We start from the raw sequence: 14972 nt of genomic DNA on the forward strand, positions 1-14972 counted from the left end.
TCTTCTGCTGTGAAGCCATCATAAACAGCAAAAACAGTTTATCCAACTAGCTTGAACAATAGTGTTAGATTGCAAAATTTTTTTGGGGGGGGAGGGGAATATTCAGATATGACTTCATCTCTATTCACCCCATCATCATACAATTCCTCTTTACAAAACATGCCAGGATTCTTTGAAGCACAATGACATATTAGAGCATTCACATATTTATTATTATGTGTAAGGCAAAACTAGACACTGAATAAGCCTTGCACATCTTTTAACACACTGGCCATATTTTTCATAAATGCACAGTACTCCATACTTTAAATAAAATGCTAACGTCCTTTTGACAACAACTTAAAGGCATGTGCCACTAATTCCAATCCACGAGATCCTTCCCTGAATTTCTTTACACCTTAGGAACTCAAAAATCCAGACGTAACCTTAACACATTCATAATCATGCAGTCTACTTCAAATTACCTTGCATTTAACCACAGGGCAAGAACATGCCCTAGAGCATGCACTAGGGGTAACAAGGTGTCACGGGCCAGCTGACGCAGTGCTAACTGTCCTACAGTGCACACTTCTGCATCACAGCAACTATTCTGCTGTGGAGATGGAGCCTTGCAGATGGAGTTAACAAATAAATTATAGTTGTGAGGAAATTTACACGTATATTGGCTTGATAACAGTGCTGAGGACAAATCTCTGGAATTAGAGGGTGAAATATTTACTTCGGAAGTACTCTTTTTTGTCACCTCATACATAGCACTTGGATAATTAGCTTTGTTGTCAGGACTAAGTTTAATTGCTCTTAAGTCTGAGAAACATTGCTTCAAAAACCAAAAGAATCACACAATCATTCCGAAAGAAACAGTCCAAGGGCATTTATCTACTGTTAGGGAAAGTAGTGGAATGGTTGGTTACCATCACTTAGCTAAGGAGTATTTAAAAAAAAAAAAAAAAAAGAACTGTAAATCAAACTCTTACATTCACAGCTCTTCAGCAGGCTGACTTATCTTTCATGGACACTTTGAATGCTAAACAAAATTTAACAGTCAGTTCTCAACTATCTCAACTACCCAAATTAGCAGAGAGCAATATACATACACGTCAGCTTTGAGAGAACCTAAGTTTGGCATGGTATTTTAAAGTAGATGAAAAGAATGCAGATCTGCCATTTGACAGTCCACCTCCTCAACCTCTTCAGCTCCTGGGGAGTCTGTGGACCACATGTAATAAACTGTTCCAAGACACGTATTTGAGATCTTAAGAGTCTAGCGCACTGAGAAGAAATCACCGTAACACTAAACTGGAAAGAACGTGAGGTCATTTATTTTTTAAGACATACTTGAAAAAGCTTCTAACACAGCAGGTTTCTAGAGCTGCATTCATAGAGGGCCACAATAGAGAAGACTTTCTGTTGCCTATGTTCAGAGGTGACACAGTTCATACTTCAGGAACTCTTCATTAAAGCCTACACTCAATTACTGTAGCTGCTTTATAACTAACTCCCAATGTATTGCAACATAATCACTATTTGTCTTTAAGATAAGCACTGACAGATCGCCAAGTTGGGGAAGAGAGAGAGAAGTCAATCGTCAGAAGATGTTAAAAACAGCATTTGGGGAGACTAAGCCAAATAGCTATCCATCAATAATTAAGATTTGCACTACAGCAACTACCAACCAAATTTAAAAGCAGATTCAAAATTTTTAAAATGACAGAACTATTATTCACAGCATTGAAACATTTGTTTCATCTAAAGCTCTAAATAACCAATGAAGATACTGACGAAGCTCTTAGGCGCCTACGAATAAACTCCAACAAAATATTTAAAAGGAGACAGGATTAGAAAAGGCAATTACATGGTATTAGCTCTGTATTCAGGAGAAAAAAAAAAAAGCTGTCGTATGAGTCCATTATACAGTTTTGAAACACACAAACCTAAACTCCTCCCATAATGAACACAACTGAACTCCTGGTGTATTTTTATTACAGGCAATAATTTGGGCCTCCATCCTAACCAAATGCTGACTGCTTCTCCACCGGTAGAAACTTAATTCTCTTTCTTAAATCAGCCAGTGGCAGGAGGGGAAGGACAGGTGTTAGAATAAAATTGTAATAATTGGTAAATTAACAGTGAATACTCATCTTCTAGTCACAAGAAAGGGGAAAAATCCACTAAAAATACCAGAAATGAAACATTAACATTTTGCAAACTGATGCCTAACACAAATAAAAAGATCCAAAGCATGAAGAAGTTATCCATTCTCGCTACACAGCTGATTATATAAAAAAAAATATGGACATGAGCAGGCAATTAAGATTAGTGACAAGTTTCACCCTGTAAAAACAAAAAAAAATAGAACAAACAAAAACCACAGACACAGCACTCGCAGAAATGACTTTTTGCCTTTTACTTATGTCTTGAAAAAGATGAGCAACCAGTCATCAAGTGGTTTTGTTTTACCTATTTTCTTCACCTCTAGTCATTTTAGCTTAGATTCCAAGTAGCTGCTAAACATGAACACATTCAAATAACTGTTGACATTAGGAAAGTAAATCATTTAAGGAAAAGAATTTACTGTGAAGAAGTAGTCTCTTGCCATGGGTACTAACCAATAATGTGACCTGGCATTTTTTCCTAAGAATAAGCAGAATATTTTACATATAAGAATACGTTAAAAAAAGAACATTTTACATCTGTGATCACAGACTCACAGAATGGGTAAGGTTAGAAGGAACCTCTAGAGATCATCCAATCCAAACCCCCTGCTCCAGCAGGGACACCTACAGCACATGGCACAGGGTGGCATACAGGCAGGTTTTGAAGATGTCCAGAGGAGGAGACTCCAAAACCTCTCTGGGCAGCCTGTTCCAGGGCTCTGTCACCTAGAGCTCTGTTCCAGGAAAGAAGTTCTTCCTCACATGCAGATGGTACTTCCTGTTCTTCATTTTGCAACCATTACCCCTTGTTCTGTCGCTGGCCACCGCTGAGAAGTTTGGTGCCATCTTCCATACGTTCTCCCCTCAGGTACTTATTGTTACATATTGTTCTGATCTCCTCTCCGTCTTCTCCAGGCTAAAGAGGCCCAACTCGCTTAGTCTTTCCTCATACAACAGGTGCTCCAGTCCCTTAATCATCTTTGTGGCTCTACACTGCACCCTCTCTAGAAGGGGAAACCTCACCAGAGCTGAGCAGCAGGGGAGGATCACCACTCTCCACCTGCTGGCAACGCTCCTCCTGATGCAGGCCAGGATCCCATTGGCCTTCTTGGTCACGAGGGCACATTGCTGCCTCATGGTGAACTTGTTGTCAGCCAGGACTCCCAAATCCCTCCCTGCGGAGCTGCTTTTCCAGCAGGTCAACCCTTAGTTTGCACTGGTGCCTGGGGTTATTCCTCCCCCAGGTGCAGGACCCTGCACTTGTCCTTGTTCATCCTCATGAGGTTCCTCTATGCCAAACTGTCCAACCTATCTAGGTCTCTTTGAAGGGCAGTACAGCCCTCTGGAGTATCATCTGCAAAGTCGCTGAGGCCGCAGTCTCTTCTTGATGAAGATGTTGAACAGCACCAGGCCCATTACTGACCCCTGTGGGACACCACTGGCCAGAGGCCTCCAACTAGACTCAGCCCCATTTATCACAACCCTCTGGGCTCTGCCATCCAGCCAGTCCTCAATTCACTTCCCTGTCCACTCATCTAACCCACACTTCTGGAGCTTTCCTATGAGGATGTTATGGGAGACTGCGTCAAAAGTCTTGCTGAAGTCAAAGTAGACAACATCCACGACTCTCCCATCATCCAGCCAGCCAGCCATTCCATCGTAGAAGGCTACCAAGTTGGTCAAACATGACTTTCCCTTGGTGAGTCCATGCTGAACTGCTTCTGGTCACCTTCTTTTCTTTGACATTGCTAGAGATGGTCCCTAGGATGAGCTGCTCCACCACCTTTCCAGGGACAGAGGTGAGGCTGAGCAGCCTGTAGTTTCCTGGGTCCTCCCTCTTTTTATTCTTGAAGACATGGAGTGATGCTGGCTTTCTTCCAATGCTGGCACCTTCCCCACTCTCCATGATCTCTCAAAGATGATGGAGAGCAAAGATTATCAGCTTTAAATGGCGAATTTTATTCACTTTTGAAGTTATAAAACGTAGTAGCTAACACCAAGGCACCAAAACCAAAGCCAACTATGCCAGATTGTTGTTGTTGTTTATTTCCTGGTAAGTTTGGAGGGTCAGTGAAGAATAGGTCTTAAAAAGCATCACTAGAAGCCACGTAGTTAAGCTCTAGATAAAAGAATTCAGGGATCAGTATACTAAACATTTATATAGCACAGTCAACACCAAAACCACAAGAACATGAGAACAACTTTTTCATTAAAACTGATTGACCTTTTTTTTTTTTTTTCCTTCTCCCTTTTTTCCTCCCTACCATAAAAGGTGAGAACCCTCAGCATTGTAATGTAACAGAGAAAACGTTCCAAGTTCAGAAATACTATTTATGCACATGGAAAATAAATAACCCATCTTAAACAACAACCCATCTTAAAGTGGGGATTGGGGAGACTCTTCTTCATCTAAGAAGCGGCGGGGGGTGGCGGGGAGCAAAGAACAGAGATCATGGAAGAGCAATGCACCAAGACAAAGAACTGGCTCACAAACTAAAGGATATCTGCATATTCAAGAAAATAATGAGAACCAAAAGATCTTCAGGAATTTTTTAAGAGGACAGAGAACTGTCTCAAATTTTAGTGAGAAGTTCGGTGGATTGTGGTAGAAGGTGCTTTCCAATAATATCTATACGGTTTTACAAACAGCTTTAGCTTGGATATTAGGAAAACAGCTTAAGTCAACAAATTTCTTCTACCTGAGCTGTCAAAAACAACGTACAGCTCAAATTCACACTGTATTCAGTGCTCATCCCCCTGGCTAGTGTTCTTTTTCTGTTTGTTTTCTACTTTTTCTTTACAGAAAGCAAGATACCTCGTATCTTGGGAATACACCACTCCCTCTGTGGACCAAGACACTATTTGATAGCATTTACCAACACCTAGATGTGAGACAGTTCAGTATAGAGAGAAGGTAATTTTATTTTGGAATTGTACTTCAGAAGATTCTAAAACTGGAAGGACTACCTGTGAATAGACTTGTTTGGCCTTGAATACCTGCCTATACCGGAAAGCAAAAACAATTGCTTCAAATATATCCTCTTGACAGGTTGCAGCAGAGAGGAAAAATGGTGGCCACAAGACTCTTAAGAATGAAGACCACCTTGAAACCATTTCTGTTCCCTACCAAAACTTGTCTTTCCTACATAAAACATAAACGTTTGTCAAAATTTAAGAACATTTCTATTTTCAACAACCCTGCTTGTAAGTTACTTCATTTGGCATAAAGCACAAATGGAAAAGAAAATGGTTTATTTTCTAGATAGGACTTAAGAGTGAGAACTTCGATAAAAGAGAAATAGGGGTAGGTCTTCATCTTCTTTAAAGCTTAGGTCTGACTAGACTTAAGATTCACTAGCACAAACACTTAGCTACGTCTTACACTGATATTTGCATCAGTCTGGGTAACAGAAGCTGCAAAAGCAAAACAAAAACAAAATCATTTTGAAAATAGAGACTTATTTGCAGAAAGGAGGGACTAATCATTAGTATCTGAATCTAAAATTGAGCTTTTATAGCTGAAGAGCAGAAAGCAGTAATTCAGAAATGGAAAGAAAACCAGATATCTTCTATCTCAGATATCAGGGTATCTCTCTCCTTTTAAGTAGGTGAGGCTTTCTAGAAGTTTGTCCTACAGACAAACACAGCACTCACAAAAACAGACAACCACATCTTCTATGATTTCACTTTCAAGGCAACCCCTACTTCATATTTGATCTTGCTCCTCTCCTACTGAAGAACACAGGTTCCCTGAAGGGGGTAGAGGCCCTAGCCTGACTGAAAACCAGGAAGTTTATTCACTGCTAAGAACGCCTTCTCCCTACCGTTCCTTCAATTATGTTCCATACAGCTTTGGAGAAGAAAGGGGGAAACACTCCCTGATATGACTCCATAAAAAATATTTTCCTCACTCAACAACCACATCAAAAAGCTATCTATAATGGAATATTTCTTCCATTTCTCCCTGTTTGGGGAAAGTTAATACTGTGAAAGAAAAAGATGCCTTCTATTAATCATTAAGTCATATTTCCTGTGCAAGTAAGCTTGTCTTGCTTTTCTCTTCGTTAGTGACAACACCTGAAGGTAGGAATGAATCCCCTCAAAACTAAAATGAACAGTTATGATAGCACATGAACTAGAAGACAGCTTGCTTGCCCTCACTGCCTGGGGGCTGGCATCAACCAGCAGGAAAATATGCCATTACTGACAAAACAGGGGAGCAGAAGAGCAGAGAGATTTGATTCGCACTGATGATACCAGAAACAGAGGAGTAGTCACCTTAGGTGCCCTCTGCAGCCAGCAGACCAAGAAAGTTTTCCATTTGATCCACTTCTAAGAACCAGTCTCCTCCTTTCAGCAGTGCAAAGCCACTCTGTGGCATCAAAACCTGCCTTTGGGAATGATCCCCTAACTGCAAGATGTCAAACAACAGTTCCCAGTGTTCTCCAGTTTCCAAAGCACCTATGCATTTCCTAACTCCAAATGCTTTTAAGAGCTACATAAAAAAAAGTCATTGTAACACAAGGGAAGCAGATTTTTCTGCTTAGCTGTTTTATAAAGATACTCCTATCAGCATATACCCTGTCTCATAACTGCAGTTCCATCAAGGGTGAATCAACTATTAACAAATTTTTTCATCTTTTTTCAAAAAGAAGGCAAAAATCTTATGAAGGTGATTTAGATGGAAAATGACACACACATGCATTTAACATCTCTCTGCAACTGATGTGTTCTGAGATGGAAGTAGAGAACTAATCTCTGAAATACTTGCTTCCATTTTGATTTCTCTTTACCACTCTTATCACTGCCTAAAATATATGAAATTATGGAAATCCTATCAAGGTGCTGTGCCTTTCTTGCACAAGACACATTAGACGACACACTTCCCCAAAGCCTTGTGTGTTTTTTTGTGCGTGTAGGTCACTCTTAGAAAAATTAATAAAGGCAACCTACACTGCAAATGTACAATTCAAGTTGAAGATCAGAAATAAGTTGAAGACACACAGAAGACCCAACGCTCACCCACATGACAATTACTTATCTTAAAGTACTGCAGACCTAGTCACTGTACTTTTAGAGACCTTTATGGTCATTAAGGCATTTGCTAGAAATAAGGATCACAAGAAACGTCACTATTCCAGGGCATGTTTTCTTCTGTGCTGCCTAGCATGCAACATTTGTATTACAAGCAGAAATATAGAAACCTCCAGATTTAAAAATCTCAACAGCAAACAAGAGAGCACACTATGGATTTAAGTCACCTTTGTTCAAAATTGCCAGAGAAGAGTTTTCACAAGGAAAACACACACTAAGCTAGAAAATTGATTTCTGCAACAGATATTTGATTGCAACAGTGTTTGATTTTAACATATACCAGAGTAGGAGGAGTTTGATGTCTGATACGTCTTTATACTACATTTCTTAGGGCAAGAGGTCGCCGGCTAGTGAAGCTTGTTCTTTTATATTTAAACCAGTAAAACAATTAAAAAAAAAAAAAAACACTCTTATTTGAGTTTCAGAAAGGAGGAAATATCAAAATGCACATGGGTTAAATCTTAACGAAATCACTATGGTAGTATAATTTTTCTGGAAGAGCTTAGCATGCTTTAGAAGTCAAGGATCACTATAAGACAGACAATTCCTCTTTCATTTTTACAAACAACTGAGAGCATCACGGTAGAGTAGTATCACTCCAAGAAACGATACCACTAGTAGACTTCAAGTTGCCAGGTAATGTTATACTTTACAACCTCATCAGCATAGTAATCCTAAAACATAATTAATTAGAAATGTTCTCTGCATTCTCAATTGTTCAGGTCTAGCAGGAAACTGGAGAATGGAAAGAAAGAAGAAGAAAATAAACAAATGAATAAAATCCCCCTCCACACACTAAGCAACACAGTGGAGAGAAATAAAAGCCTTAAAGGTACGTACTCTAGGGGAGCTGTCCCAAAATGTGGTTCCCCAAGTCACACAGTTAATTTGGCAAAGTTGCGAACTCAGGAATAAAGAGTACCTGTGAACCATTAGAAATACACTCTGGGATGAGAAACACAGGGATGAGAAAGACAGAAGATCCACCAACGACTTTAAATGCAGCAACACCTTTTACTGGGGCATTTGAACACTAAAACATTTCCAAATTTGTCAATATAAACAGTCTTAGGAAACTTCAGCAGACAGACAGGCTCCCAAAGACTCTGACACCAAGTGAAAAAAATAAAAAACTCCAACCACTAAGAGTAGTCAAGTTACTGAAGACCACACATCTCTCCCAAGAAATGGAAGTGTATGGATTGAACCCAAAGCACTAAGTGAAATAGGATACAAGGGTATACCAGCTTCAACACGACCAGGGAACAGAATCTGAGCTATCCCAGGAGCAGCAGCAATGAAAATACAAGGATGACCTAAAAGACAGCAAGAGGATTGAGAAAACCAGCCACCATGACTGAATTTTTTCCCTATACAAGGCTACCACAAGTCATTGTTATAAAAGCAACTAGACTATTAGCAAGAAACAGAGTAACAACTGGAGAGAAAAAAAATCCACACCATTACAATTCTGCCTTGTTCAAACTAGAGTCTAGAGTTTACCAGTCAGTATTTATTAGATTACTGAAATTCATACAACTTAATTTTAAGAGTAAAGTTAACTCTTATTGGTACTTCGATATGCAGTACCAAATAACCAGAATTCTCAAGAACATAAAAAACACAACACATCTAAACCACCTTGTGGTAACTGCAAATATTAGAATGTGATTATGTAATATTTAAGTCTAATACAGTCGAAGTTCATGACTGCAACGTGCATGTACTTCAGCAGTTTGTGAAACCATTACAATTAAGTTTTCAAGTAAGCAAACCAAGCAAGAGATCATGTAATGTTGATTTAGAGGAGTTTTGTAACATAGATTATAGAAAGGAACATAAAAACAGAATCTCCTTTGTAGACACATTCTCAAATATCCTCCCTGATAACCATATCAATCCACCTCCTAAAATCTGCAAGACATAAAAGTCACATTTGAGATTAAGACAAATTTAAATTCAACCACTATCATACAACAAAAGCAGTAGGAAGTACTGTAATTAAATAACAACTATTTGAAAGTTAGTTTGACAAAAAAAACAGACATGAGATTATTGAAATAACGATTAATTATACTGTTTCAAGGAACTCAGCACCTGTCCTTGTCATAGATGTGGATGGAGTTATCTGGACATTTATATAAGAAAGGTCACATTCCCCATTCTTTTAAGTCATGTGGCAGCACACTGACATCTAGACAGTGTTTGCCTTGGGTAGCAAGTGGGCTACATCTTGCAAGTACTGATTAGGAAGACACACAGTGCACATCAGTGCAAAGTTAGAAAGAGCAATAAGCAAGAAGACTACTATTTGCCTTCAGAATATTAAGAGTATCAACCAAGAAGAGTAGTAAGAGTGAAAAAGAAGAAAATGTATATATGGATATATATGTATGTACACATACATATATTGGTTTCAGAAACAAGGAATTGAAATATCCAAAGGAGTCTTCATGTCATCATTTTTCTCCCTTGGTTAGGTTTCCATGTTCTAAAACTATTTTTTAAAGCCAGTTTGTCAAATTAGTTTTTCAGTCTGTTCTTAAAAAAAAAAAAAAACACACATACTCTCATGCTATACCATCAAGAAGTCAAGTTTGATGTAACACCTGATATAAGATAAGAAATGAAACAATGGGGGAAGAAAAAACACAAACATTTACAGCAGTAAGGCTTTAATGTCAAAAAACATGTCTGTTCATTTTCCTCAGAAGATAGAATCTTGTTGACAATTCTTGTTTCATTTTACAAAAATTTAGCAAACAATACACTGCATTTAATGAACTTTAAAACAGCTACTGCATCAGTAGGATATTTATAGATCTCAACATGTTAGGGTTCAGCTTGGCAACAGCTGGCAATGAAAGATACGAAATACTAAGCTGAATAAAGAATATTACTTGATCAGAAAAAGTATAAGATGTAAAGTCCACAGGGTAGCAGACACTTGCAGTATACCAAGTGGAATTTACCAGATATTTACAGCTACAGTTAGCTAAGAGTTAGACATGATTTGTTCTTCATTCAAAAGATTTATTGAAATATATTTCTGGTGAAAAGAAATCAGTTCGCTTCTGACATCTTCCAGCAAGGCCATCACAATGGCTGTCCATTTCTTGATTTTTGGTTACCTCAGCTCATTATACGAGCAAAGGAACAGGATGTTTTTTGTTTTTTTGGCTGTTGTTTTTAAAGAGAATTTAAGAAACATTGTTATTTTATAATTTTTAGTAACCACAGTCTAACGTTCTCCATCACAACAAGCACACTACAGCATTTTAGTGGCACCAAATGCATAAAGATTCAGCTGGTTCTTCAACAAGATCAGCTTCCCAAGGTATACTACAGAAGATCAACAATGCTCATTTTGGACAAACTCATCTAGCCCAACCAAGGTAGGAATTAAAAATAAAAAATCTAGGTATCATACGAAAGAACATTATTAAAAATTACATAAAAGATGGCATAAAACAAAGGTTCTAAAGCTAATAATGTGAAGTTGAATTTCATAAAATAAAATTCAGTTCTAACAGTAAAACTACATCGTACTAGAATAAGAAACGTCAACACTATTTTGAAGTGATTTGAGTCTAATCTCATTACCCAAATGCATTCTTGCATATGAATTCTTTATTTTCATTGCATATGATTGTTTATTTTTAGTTATGGAGCGAAAAGGACCAGTGGGGGACTATCAAAGGGACTACTCAGGGGAAGAAGCTGACTCTCTTAGTACATTTCACACTTACAATACAGAAGTCAGTAATGGTAATAATTTCAAAGTTTGGCTGCTAAACCAGTGAATGACAATGTATCTACCATTGGCAAACTCCTCCAGTGGTTTTACCAGCATTACCTTCTTGAATGAGCGGTTAAGAGGTTAAAAAGAAAAGTAAGCGACTGCTGCAGGAATCTACCCACATATCAAGTTACAGATTTTTGCCCAGACTTTTCCATCCAGAAGTACTACAGTGCTCAGGAGTTGTGACGTAGATACACATTCCAAAATGATCTTGTAACTTGGATGACTCCACTCAAGTTTTACGTTGCTGTAAACTCCAATATTGCCATTTATTTTCTCCTCACCCCCCATTAATCACCACTTATTAATGTGGATCACAAAAGGCAGAAGACAGTTACAGATTAAGTATCAACATACGATACTTAATTCTAGCATTTAAGCTTAGTAATCATTTATTTCTACCTAAGAAATATTATTCTTATATATGTATATAACAAATATACCAGTGCTTCTCCATTTGATGTTTCCAAAAGCAAAGCAGCCAAGAGCCACAGAGATGGGACATTATTTTAAGGTACTATTCAGATATGGACAAAGTTATGGCTATCGATGTGTACATGCTTTGAATAAAGACAGTTCCTTTAAATATAATCTTTGTAAAATGAGCCATTTGCTATGAATTACAGTAGCACATATGCCTAGGTAACAATGGCCTTCACACTTTGATTGTTTACCCTTCAGTTACGACCTGGAAAGAGTTCCGTTCCACACAACATCATTTTAGATATGTGCAAGAAATTATCTCCAAATGTTATTCTGGCCTTACGTCATTTAAAAATAAATAAAGGCATTAAAAAATAAACAATTTTCATTGAAGCCAGAAGTGGGTGCTCTGAAAAACTGAGATTGGGGTGTGTTGAACTGAACATTTGCCTTGTGTTAGGAGAGGTCAGAAACATGTTGTTTTGCTCTAGTTCAGCAGCGCATGTCAGTTCACGATGCCATGCCTTTTCTACATTTTTTGTTAATAGAACGAATCTGGAAAGCAGGAGCGCTCCTTCTGACAAAAACAAACTGCTTCAGCTTGTACTATTGTCATCACAAGGGCAAATTAATCCAAGAGAGAAAACCAGAAACACAAAGACACCTGACAAATGTTCATTCTAGTTTTGTAGCCCATGATCCACCAGCAAGTTAAGATACCGACACTGAGATACACAGAGAAAATCAAGCAACCTAAAAAGCCTATGCTATAGCTTTTAACCTACACAATGCCTTCTCTGACATAACTAGTTCAGCTGTTTTTAAACTGCAACTCTGCTGAGTTGGTACTTCATACCCTAAACTGAAAGCGACAGTCTCTGCTCATGCGGCTGGTATCACACAGTATCCCATCCCTGCGAGCACCCCGCTGCATCGTCCTCCTCGCAGCCCTCCCTGAAGAGGGAGAGATTCCCACATTCTGCCCAAACCACCCTCCCTCGCCGCAGGCCTTGCCAGGCTCCCCCATCCCCTCGGCTTTGGGGGTTTCATTTTGTTGTAAGCGGCAAAACGAAAGGAGAAAAAGCTCCCAAAGCGGGGATCCTTACCCTTGAAATCCCGCCATGAGCGCAATGAGCAGGGCAAACTGCTCCCCACCCCCTCGGTGTATTTTTTCTTTTTTGGAGGGGGAGATGCGGGTGGGAGGGGGTGAGGGTAAGAAAACAAAAGCCTCAACGCGGGAGCAGCAGCTCGGGCGGCGGAGGGAGAGGGCGCCGAGGCGCAGGACGAGCGTCAGCCATGTTGTGTGTGCGCCTGTGCGTGCGCGCCTGGGTGCGGGTGTTATCGGCGTGCGCGGGTGTATCTGTGTGTGTGTGCGGGCCCGGTATTTACAAACCTGCAGCCGCAGCGGCGCTCGGGGCCCGGCGGCGGGAGGAGGAGCAGGGAAGGGAGGAGAGGGAGGCCCGGGCCGAGCGGCTGCGCGGCGGGAGGAGGGGGAAGCGGCGGCAGACAAAGGGAGCCGGCGGGGCGCGCACGCACACGCGTATGTATGTATGTACGTACACACACACACGTACATACAGGCGCACTCACACACTGTGAGTGGCTCCCCCGCCGCCGCCCTGCCGGCCAGGCCCGGCCCCGGCCTCCTCCAGCCCCGCGGCGGCCCCCGCGCCCGGCGGCGGGAGGGGAACGAGCGGGGCGCGGGGAAGGGGCGAGCAGCGCCGCCCCGCGCTGCACCCCCCGCCGGTCCCCTCGGACAGGAGGGGGGAAAGGGAGGGGGGAGACACGGCGACCCGGGCGCCGCCGCCTCCCGCCCGCCCGGCGGCCTCTTCCGGAGGGAGCGAGGGGGAGGGCGCGGGGCCGCGGCGAACGCATAAATAACGTCGGCCCCGGGGGAGGGAGGGAGAGAGAAAGAGAAAGAGGGAGGGGGCGGCGGCTCCCCCCACAGCGACTCCCTCCGGCGCTGCTCGGTACTGGGGCCGGGCCCGGCCAAGGGCGGCGCGACGGGCTGCGCCCCCCCGCCCCGGCGCCGCCGCGCTCCTCACCTGCCGGCGGGGCGGGCGCCCAGGGGGGCCCGGCGGGGCCAGCGCTGCGCCCGCCGCGGCGCCCCGGCTCCGCTCAGCTCCTGCGCGGCGGCAGCGGCAGCGGCGGGCGCGGCTGCGCCTCTCCTCTCGCTCGCCCCCCTCCGCCGCCGCCGTCGCCGCCGCCGCTGCTGCCGCCGCCGCCGCCTCCTCCTGCTCGCCTCTGCCACATTGGGATCCCCCTCTCCCTACGCGAGCTCCGCCGCCAGGACAGAGGCCTCCTCACCTTCCTGCCAAATAGTGAGCCAGCCGCAGCGAGCCGCTCAAAACACAGCGCCGAGCCCCGCCCCCGCCGCGCAGGCGCCCTGCGCGGCCCCAACTGCGACAGGAGCGCGGCGCCGCTCCCCCCACCCCGGCCCTGAGCGCGCATGCGCCGCCTGCCCCCCACACGGCCGCCGGCCCGCGCCCAGGTGGCGGAGGCGGCCCCGGCGCTTCCCCCCGCCCCGCCGGGGCAGCGCGCGCAGCCCCGGGGCTGCCCGGGGGCACGCGGCGCCCTGCGCGCGCGGGAGGGGGTAAAGGGTCGGGCTCCAACGTTGGGGGTTGCCGCAGTGCCGAAATAGGTGCGTTGAATTTACTGTAGTGTGTTTTTTTTTTTAATAATAATAATTTTTTAAAAAGGAAGAAAAAAGGAAAATACCATGCTTTCTTGTTTTGGAGGACAGACAATTGGGGGATTTTTTTTTTGGTCAGAAAGGTAGTTCCTTCCACGGGGTTTCTTCAAAATCTACAGTGTGCCCTTCTTGTGATCTGCAGGAATGAGAAACCTAGTAATTGAAGAAAAATGATCGTCAAAAACGAAAACCCTAAGTTTCTTCATATAATGTGGATAGATCTTCTTGAGTGTTGCCCATCCTTGTGTTTCTGTTAGGTCGAAGGGAAATAGATGAGGCGACATGGGTGCAAAGGCTGCAGGTCTTCAGGACTACCTGGAGCATTGGCTGTTTGCACACAGATGGGCAAGTGTCATCCACTGGAATATGAACAACACAAAAAAAGAAGCAGCTGACTTGACCACAATGATGGCCAATATTTTCAACTTAATGAAACGTGCACCATTTAGGGAACTATGCAAGGAGGACATTCAGTAAGTTATACAAGGGTTTTTCGAAGAAAAACATGCAAAAACCATCACAGGAAGGAAGGAAAGAAAGCAGAATTCAACGATAGATGTTCTGCTAGAAGTGAAAATAAAAGCTTAGGCAAAGTGCTGAAAATAAAATGTATGGTCGCCAAATCATCACGTATTGTTACATCATTGAGGGAAAAAACTCCACAAGCCATTTATAGCTTTAGATTGAAAAAAAAAAAAGGAAAATATATTCTTCTTTGTTAAATGAATGCTTTAAAAAAGAAAAAAAAATGGTGGGCAGGTGAGGCCCAAACAACAAATTTGATTAACAAATCAGGGATTTTTTTTTC

General features: G+C 42.3%; 1 protein-coding gene across 2 annotated transcripts in view; it reads right to left on the reverse strand.

The window, feature by feature from the left end:
• Nucleotides 1-13800, reverse strand: part of SPIN1 (spindlin 1) — a 45284-nt gene extending 31484 nt beyond the window's left edge. The window contains exon 1 of one of the 2 annotated variants that reach the window (XM_088519936.1): nucleotides 13780-13800. The gene's annotated coding sequence lies outside the window, so the exon portion shown is untranslated. Of the gene's footprint in view, nucleotides 1-13517; nucleotides 13616-13779 lie in introns of those variants that run through there. The other variant, XM_088519935.1, reaches the window with a different exon arrangement.
• Between the last annotated feature and the right edge of the window lie 1172 nt (nucleotides 13801-14972).

Source organism: Tinamus guttatus, unplaced genomic scaffold (genome assembly GCF_059628265.1).
Source record: "Tinamus guttatus ecotype Peru unplaced genomic scaffold, ASM5962826v1 Tinamus_guttatus_pri_ptg000076l, whole genome shotgun sequence".
Lineage (NCBI taxonomy): Eukaryota > Metazoa > Chordata > Aves > Tinamiformes > Tinamidae > Tinamus > Tinamus guttatus.